The sequence below is a fragment of the Aulostomus chinensis genome, chromosome 17, assembly GCF_037954235.1.
Source record: "Aulostomus chinensis isolate RoL2024-O1b breed Wild chromosome 17, RoL_Achi_v1.0, whole genome shotgun sequence".
Taxonomy (NCBI): Eukaryota; Metazoa; Chordata; class Actinopteri; order Syngnathiformes; family Aulostomidae; genus Aulostomus; species Aulostomus chinensis.
Genome location: NC_141336.1, coordinates 3970116 through 3979010, shown reverse-complemented (window position 1 = coordinate 3979010; position 8895 = coordinate 3970116). Strand labels below are relative to the sequence as shown.

At 42.3% G+C, this 8895-nt stretch overlaps 1 long non-coding RNA gene across 1 annotated transcript; it reads left to right on the top strand.

The window, feature by feature from the left end:
• Nucleotides 1-1357: 1357 nt before the first annotated feature.
• LOC147246043 (uncharacterized) lies at nt 1358-4076 on the top strand. Its single transcript, XR_015109810.1, has 3 exons — nt 1358-1400; nt 3051-3106; nt 4027-4076. It is a non-coding gene; the product is annotated as an uncharacterized LOC147246043 (long non-coding RNA).
• The last annotated feature ends 4819 nt before the right edge of the window (nt 4077-8895 follow it).

Here is an 8895-nt window from a genome sequence, read left to right as displayed (position 1 = left end):
TCCCTCCTTTTGATGACACACACTTTCTTAACAATAAATGGGGAGCAAAACTGGAATCCTACGCACGTCAGAGAGAGAGAGAGATGCTGTTTAATAATCTGGGTAAACTAATCCTCAGGTCACAGGTCTGTGTCTTATCTTGGATTTAGTTCTGAGCTTCAGTTCCCACATTAACAAAGTCACAAAAACATCTTTTAATCTGTCTTGTAAAGCACTTTGAGCTGCATCTTTCCTATGAGAGGTGCTAAACAGTTAAAGTCTACTATTATTTTTTTGCAGAATTTATTTTATTTGCTCAAAAAGCATGCCTAGCTTCAATTTTTTACAATATTTAATAAGTTCATTGAGACTCTGATTTATTAGATGGAAACAGCTGTCACTGACAATATTGCAAATATTGTCAGGCGAGTGTCCCTGGTCATGTTTCCAGTCAGTTAGCCATGAGTTCCCAGTGAAGGATCGTGGAATTGCTTGGAGCAACAACAACAATCATTTGAGAGAAGCGTCTGGAGTTTGTGGGTTCCTCCGGTTGAGGAAAACTTGTTTAGCAATCAAACGCCACCTATTTTTAGCTCATCTTGATCTCACTCGTGTGTAACACCTAAAGCAACGTTTGATACGCTTCGATTCTTTGACAGGGTTCTGTTTTCCACTCTTTTCCTCCAGGATACACTGCCGCAAGGTTAAATACGGAGTCTTTACAGGGAAAGTGAGCTGAGAGCTCCGGGGGTGATTCAGCTCTGGAGAAACAATGAGAAGATTGTGATTCCTGTGAATCTGTGATGGACAAAGTCCTCTGGACCCAGAGTGGAGGTATTTCACTGAAAACCTCTTAAAAGCCCCGGCAGCAGTTGCACGGTGTTGATGGAAAAAAGTTTTATGTCCCAATAAAAGTTGGTTTACTGCTCTAACTGGGCGTGTGTATATATATATATATATATTTATATACATGTCTATAAAAATAAAACCGAGGGAGGACTCATAGAAATGTGCACATGTGAATTACATTAAAGTCTCCTCTAAGCCTGAGACAAATCCTCCTGGACAACTAGAGATGAGTATTTGGTGATTTCTCTCTTCTTCTTGTTCACGAGCTGATGATGAAGAGCCAAAACAAACCAGACTGTTCTCATTCGCCCCAGAAAATCAAAATGAAGCACTGCATGTGAGTTCAGATCAGAGTGGGACGTACTGTCTCTTCTAGGCTTTGCTTTCTAACACGATGTAACAGTTCTGGGCAGGTCGGGTGGGTGTGAGCAGTAGTGGGGGGGGGGGTGGGGGGGACAGGGTGAGTCCACCGGGATGACTGGGAGACAAACAGGCCTAAACTGGTCTCTGCAAACAACCGCCCCTGTGGTGAAGATGCCCACTGCACAGCTGCCTTTCCCCAAAATGGGAGGGTAAGAAAACTGCATTGGTTCCTGCATGAAAGTATACAGCTGTGTGTGTGTGTGTGTGTGTGTGTGTGTGTGTGTGTGTGGGCAGTGTGTTATTCTGGTTAGCAGAGCTATAAGAGGACAGCAATTCAGAGTTCTTCTTACCGTAACCTCCGACCAAAACACTGGCACAGCTTTTCTGGGTTCGTCCCACTGTCGCTGCCGCCCTGCTGCAGAATTACAGGCTATAGAGTGAATAGTTGCAGCCAGCTTCCGACCAGGAGCCTGTTCTACGGAGCCGAGTTAGCGGTTAGCGAGACGGCTTCAGGCTTCATTTTCGGAGCTAAGATACCGGGTCAGAAACACTCACAAGCTCCACCCACCAGTCCAGTCAACCAGTCAAGTCTCAGGGACGCCGTCGTCACTGTTCATCTCACTAATGATTTGAGTGGATAATTTATCTGAGTGGTACTAAAAACAAGACTGCATATTCTTCCAGGCCAGGTGGGTTGATAAGGAGACGGTAGATGCGAGCCGTCCTGAGCGTCTGCTCGTCTGGAGTGTTTCAGACTTGATTTGCTCTGTGACAAATTGAATATTCTGTCATTATATCAGATGTATTTTAGCTCTGTTCTCAGAGGGAATATCTCATGTGCTGCTCGCTGGTTTCCCTGCAAGATTTACCTGTGTGTGTGTGTGTGTGTGTGTGTGTGTGTGTGTGTGTGTGTGTGTGTGTGTGTGTGTGTGTGTGTGTGTGTGTGTGTGAGATGGAAAAATTATAAAGAGGCTCCAAGTTCTGGTGACATGAGAAACAACACTCAAACAAAGTGTTGTTGAGTCTGAGCAATTCTTTCATCTTGCCAGAGGGAAATTTGTTCAACACACAATGGGGATGTGCTGAAGAAGAATCCAGAGTTCAGAGCCACTTGAACTTTTACACAATCTTAGTTGCCAGGCAGATTAACACCAGCCTACCCTGAAGGTTATGGGAACATAAAATCTGCTGTCATATATAAGAGGAAGTAGCAGATGAGCTCTTGCACACCTGACAGACACGAAAATTCAGAGGAACAAGAAAATAGAGAACTCATCGCCTCAATGCAGGGACAGGAAGTCCAATACGAGACGTGTTGCTGACATGCGACTGTCTCAAACTCAAGGTCGCACTTAACCACAGAGTTTAGACATAATGCAACGATAAAAACAACACAGAGTTCAATCATAGTTCAAGCACAAGACAACACAATGTGAAAAATACATTTTTCCATTAGTGTGTGTTTGTGTGTCATTACATAGTCTTTAAGTTTAATTAGTTGTTTAGTTTATTTTAAATAAATTATATATATATATATATATATATATAATATATATATATATATATATATATATATACATACACACATATATAAATTATATTCTATAATTTATATAATGTAATATTAAGTTCTGGAATTTTTCTTTTGTTTTTTTCATCGTAAATCTTCATGTCTGTTAGTCGCCTCTACACAAGCTGACAGACACAATTATACAATAATAGAAATACATTATCATATAATAGGTAACTCATTCATTGCTTTTTAATTACTAATCAATTATCTTTTCCCTGCAATGACAGGATTTGACTTGAAATTAATATAATATTCTTGCTGATTGATTTTTTTTTTTTTTTCCCAGTGGAGAATCGTGAAGGTAGTGAGGATACAGTAGAAGTGGAAAACATGTCTGACCAGGTGGACAACCAACACTGTAAGATAAGATAAACCTTTATTCCTCCCTTAGTGGGGAAATTGGCAAGAGAAAAGAGGTCATAAAGACCGAAAAAGTGGGAGCGACTGCAACAGGCAGCCACTCAGGCGGCGCCATCTTGGTAAAAACGTAAGCAAAAATGTAAGCAAGTCAACCAAGTTCAGAATCAACCATGATTCTTTTTTGAGTTAACGAGAAATGACAAAGTAGGGAAGAAGACACAAGTCCAACAAGCTAGTCTCTCTCAGATGACTCCATCGAGGTTTTGTTTCTTTTCTTTTCAAAGCATTTGTCGTGTTTTGAAACCTTCGCTGGTTCGCTTTTGAAAAAATAGCACACTGAGTGCAGCACTGACAGGCCGCTTGCAGAGTGACGGTTGAGAAATGTTGGACTTCAGCAGCCTGATCTATTCAGTCGTGTTCTATATGTCCAGCCCCGCTGCAGAGACACGTCTGCCGTTGTCCCGCCATCGTCGTCCTTCCCATCGCTTGTTTTCAGCCTGGGAGAAGACGCGCCGCCGCGCTGAGCAGAGCCCGCTGGGCTTCTTATTAAAGCGTACTTCAGAATCTCAAAATATTTGCATAACAGAGTCCTTTGCTCAATTTGAAGTCTGCGGCATTGTGACCAAAGTTCCATGTGGTTAGCGTGTGGTTTGGTGCGCCTCTTTCTCAAGAACACAGAGCGAAACATAAATAATTCCAATCACAAGCTTGAAAGCGTTCGCAGTCACTGGCGGTGGCAGAACAGACGTTTCTCGCTGTAAGACAGAAAATTTGTCTGGAATAAATTTAAAGTATTCATAAATTGTTCCCACCCTCATGATAACCCTGTGTGTGTGTGTGTGTGTGTGTGTGTGTGTGTGTGTGTGTGTGTGTGTGTGTGTGTGTGTGTGTGTGTGTGAAAGCGGGGATGGCACCATCGCTCCCTGCCTGTGTGACGGAGCAGCCAGACCACCCACACAGCCCCCTACGTCAGCAGATGCCCTGATACCGCAGGCCGAGGTGCTCAGCCCCGTCTGCTGAATCAATGAGGAAACTTTCAACTGCAGTAACAACAGAAGTAGCATCGCCACAAGAATGTTGAACATGAGAACTGGGGATATTTTAAGTTCTCAGAAGGCTTTGCAGCTATTCTACTAAAAAAAACAAAAACAAAAAAAAAACATATTTAAATCAAACTACCAAACTGCTTTGTAATTTCCAAACCTTCAGCTGACATCGTTCTGTGGTAAACACTGGAACATAAACTTGTATTTTCTTTTTAATTTGAAATGAGAGACTGTTGAAAAGCCTTGTTTCCATCTGCAACTCCAAATGGCAGCAGAATCCTTGACAGCCGCAATGACAGATGAGCGCTTGATGTTTTTTTTTTAATGTATTTTAAAGACAGTTCATCTAGTTTGTTTGTGAGATCAATGAAGTGTTGTTGCTTCTTCCATCTTGAAGTTGTTTCACTCCAAACAATCAGAGGCATTTGATTTCTCTCGTGAACAAAACTGTGATGAAGATTAACCACTATTTAAAGGCGTTTATGCATATAAAGTCAGCCACGGCATTTAAATCAGACTCATTTGTGTACCGATGTCTCGCTGGAGAGAAACATGGCAGCTCAGGCCGACTGCAGTTGAGGAGAGGCAGCAGGAAAAAGCCTCGACAGAAAGTTACTGCAGCTGTTCTTTCAGTCAGCACTTGATTAGACCAGAAGATCCATCTCCCCTCTAGGCTGCTTCAGGGGGCTGAGGTCCTCAGAGACCCGCTGACTGCTAGTTAGCCAATCTACGGCCTGGATGTGATCTCAGCATCAATTGCTTATCATATATATATTACACTTTGGCTTTCGTGGTTTGGTTGAGGCTCTCATCAAACATTAATCATCCTTCTTAGCATCCATGACAGGCTAATCTGAAATGTGCAGGGCTCATCTAAACTTCCTGATGTAGGCTGTTTTCCCTCCAACCACACGCAAACAAGTGGGCATTTTCGGAGTCCGGGACCTTTACACGGAATAAGTCTCTAACTTCCTCACTCGACTTGTACGATTGGTGTTTTGTCACCATTTTCAGACACCACTGTGCCTCTGCTTTCAGCGTAAGCGTAAAATCTAGATGCTGCTGGGAGATGGAGGTGGAGTCACGGTGGAGACGAGAGTAGAACAGATCTGCCAGGTGCATTTGTTGGCGGGCTGACTTCACAGCTTTGTGAGCCGCGCTGTGTGCGTGTGACTCCACTGCCGCGACTCCAACCGTTCCAAGGTTGAAACATTTTGTAAACAAAATACACCGTGCCTCGTACACCTTTCCCCGTACCGGTTTGGGCCACGTGGAAAAACCTTAGTTGATTAGCCAATAATTGCTGAATGTACACTTTCTCGTGTCATTCTGTGTAAAGCGACTGCAGCTAGTTAGCATGCAGCTAGTTAGCATGCAGCGGACATCTGCTCTGGGCATTCCGACAGCGAACATATGACTGTTTTGTTGTTCCCACAATCCTGATCTGCAGGAGGCACGCAGTGAATTAGAATAAATAAATGTTACCAATTATTTTGAGGTTTGAGACTAATTACAAGGTCACAAAACAAAATCACTCCCATATGTTAACATTTTCAGAACAATCAGACGAATAAAAGATTGATTTAAAATGTTTTTAATACCAACAAAGGTCTTGTTTTTAGATTCATTAATTCAGTTCCCTTTGAGACTTTCCCCAGATCTGCAGGAACCCTGTTTCAGGTCCGATTAGTGTCTCAGTCATTGTTACATCTTCTGCTCACTTTCCCCTGTTGCTAAATTGTACACCTGTTTAACAGTGCAGTTTTGTCTGTTTAATTCTCATCTTATTTGCATTAATAAATGAAGTCCCACCTCCACCTACAACATCAAACCTCACAGCACTCGAGATGTAGTATTTATTTATTCCTGATCCTCCCCTGAAAATCTCTAAAATGTCGCTTCCATTCCATTTTGTGAAATGTGTCCTGAATATTCCTTGTCAGGATGTGAAAAATTATGTAATGGCCCATTTCTGCACATGCAAGTCAAAGACAAATTTCTGCCATTTATATGCAAAAAAAAATAAAAGAAGAAGCATTTTCTATTTCTAAACGGTACAGAAGTGAACCGAGTCGAGTCCTCAAATGCCTCACTGATTGTGTGGCTTTTGAACAAGGTTAGCACATTCCAGTAAATCGCAGAAAACTGTGGCCTCACTTTACCACTGTCTTTTTAAAGCTGAAATATTTTGGAAAGCAATTTTTCTTCTGTGCACCATCAAAATGTCATTGTGTGTGTGTGTTTTTTTCTTTCTGTAGAAAATGAGCATAACTCTCTGAGGTAAACTCTGTTGCCACAATTTCATTAGAAGCTGCTAGTCTGTTCAGCTGCTTATTTTAATGTCCGCCCCAATAAACTAATATGTCGGTTATGTTTTCATTTCTTGCATCTGTTGCTTGGGTTCTGCATCTACGTGTAATTTGAAATCTAAATATTAATCTCTAATTTCAAATGGGAAAACAAGTTTTCTTTACAAAGAGTTGGTTTTCATGTTATTGGTTTGTCTACCAGACAGCAGTGCAACATAAAAACTACCAGGCTAATTTACATAGAACTTGGTGGAGACGTGTCGTGCAAACCAAAGAAAAGCCAATTAAAATTTCGGAAATGCCGATAAAACATCCATCCATTTTCTCCCTCTTCTCCTGTTGAGGGTGGTGGGGGTGGAGCCTATCCCAGCAGCCTTCACCCTGGACAGGTCACCAGTCCATGGCAGGGCCAACACATAGAGACAGACAACCATTGGCTCTCCCAGCCACGCCTACGGTCAATTTAGAGTCTGGATTAACCTGGTCCCTCTTGATGTCTTTGGACTGTGGGAGGAAGCCGGAGTACCAGAGAGAACCCAGCAGGCACAGGGAGAACATGGAGACTCCACACCGAGCCGGGACTCAAACCTTCTTGCTGTGAGGTGACAGTGCTGACCACTGCTCCACCGTGCTGCCACTGTATAACATAGCCCCCCCCCCCCCCCCCAAAAGGGGAAAAAAAAAAACCTTTTGCATGTATCGGCGGAGGTCCTCACTCTCAGAGTACTCTTCAGCTGACAGGAGGTTCACTGGACGTGATGGAGGGATTTCTGAGGATAAAGTGACCTTTGGGCGCTGACACACCGAGCCAACAATTGGTCGCAGTGGGCGTCTGCCACCCTCAGGTTTTATGGTTTTGTGATTTTGTGGTATATCTCTCACTGCTGATTGCAGTCAGCCTGTGGAGGCCGGTGAGAGAACACGCTTGGATAAGCAGTACAGCTCAGGGAATCACGGCTTGAGAAGAGCAACGCAAGTGAGAAAAGCAAGCACAGGGCAGGTCAACAAGCTGCAACACTGTTTTCATTTTCTCCTCAAGAAACATCAATACCTTGAAATACCTATCTTTAAGCTACCAACAATATTGAGAATTCTTTCTTTTTAATAATGCCCCTGAGAGCTTTTAGAAAGGTGTAGAACTAAAGTCTAAAATTACCTGAACATATGAATATAATATATATTGTGAATTTTGTTGAGGAGACAACATTTTATTGGGTTGTAAATGTTCCTAATAGCATGAACGTGTTGATGTCACATGTATCTATGTGTCCTCACTGATGGCAGGAGCTCAGGAGACGCTAAGTGTTTGGATTAACCTGAAAAATGTCTTCATTCCGTCACCCATCTAAATACTGTCAATACTGTCAATCAATGCTGGGGATAGACGACCCTCAGTCATCGTCTGTGGTGTGACCGGTCACCCCTGTCGTCAGCGATGTGTTGTGAGCCTGCGAGACTTTAGTCATACAAGTAATTAAATCCTTTCAATGGGCTTGGCCTGTGAGCTAAGCAGAAACCACAGGCTCCATCCATCCCTCTGTCAGCCTCCTCCTCCTCGAAATTCGACGAGTAGACTCCAGCATTCCTTCGGCCTGACTGCATCAAACTGTGCTGAATTATAATTAATTAGTGGTTGGAAAAAAATAGGGACTCAGCTGGCTTAGAGAAAATTATATAGTGTTCTTCCAGAGAGTAAAATTTAGGAAGAGTCTAAGACTTCTGCTGCCCAAGAACAGAAAAATACACTGACTTTAGTCTCTGAAGGCGACTGCAGCATCTGTACTCAGTCTTGGTAGGACCGAGAGAACACAGTCGACAGGAACAATGTAAATTACCATCCAGCATATAGATGGGAATCAAACAAATACTGGATGAAGTGGAATAATTATGGACAGAGGTTGTTGTTTTTTTAAGTTCATTTTTTAAAATTGAAGTGTCAGAAAAGTGGATCACTATAAAACTAATTAAAGGGCTTTTTTTTTTTTTTTTTTTTGCATCATTATCTTCATCTTGTCACTTGTCTTCCTCCTTACCTCTCAAACTGGAAACACACTTCAAGAATCCTTCACCCAGTCAACCCATGGAAGCTGTCAGGCGTCTCTGAGAAAAGCTGCTGACAAAACACTGTGGTGCAGAATTTCCTCTCCACTCAGTTAATAAGATGTGAATTTAATTACAAAGTCTTCAATGTTTCTGTATCTCCACCCAGTTCCAATTATGCTGAGTTAAATGGTTTTGGTCGTATTTGTTTAAATCTGCTCTCTGAGATGTCTGACAGTTGTCCAGCAGCTACGGCCATGACAACCTCGATATTTGACTCCATAATTCAATCATATATGTGGAAGTTGGTGAGAAAAAGGGGTTAAAACTAACGACAAAAGATAAAGGAATGAAACCGGTGTGAAATTCTCCTCTT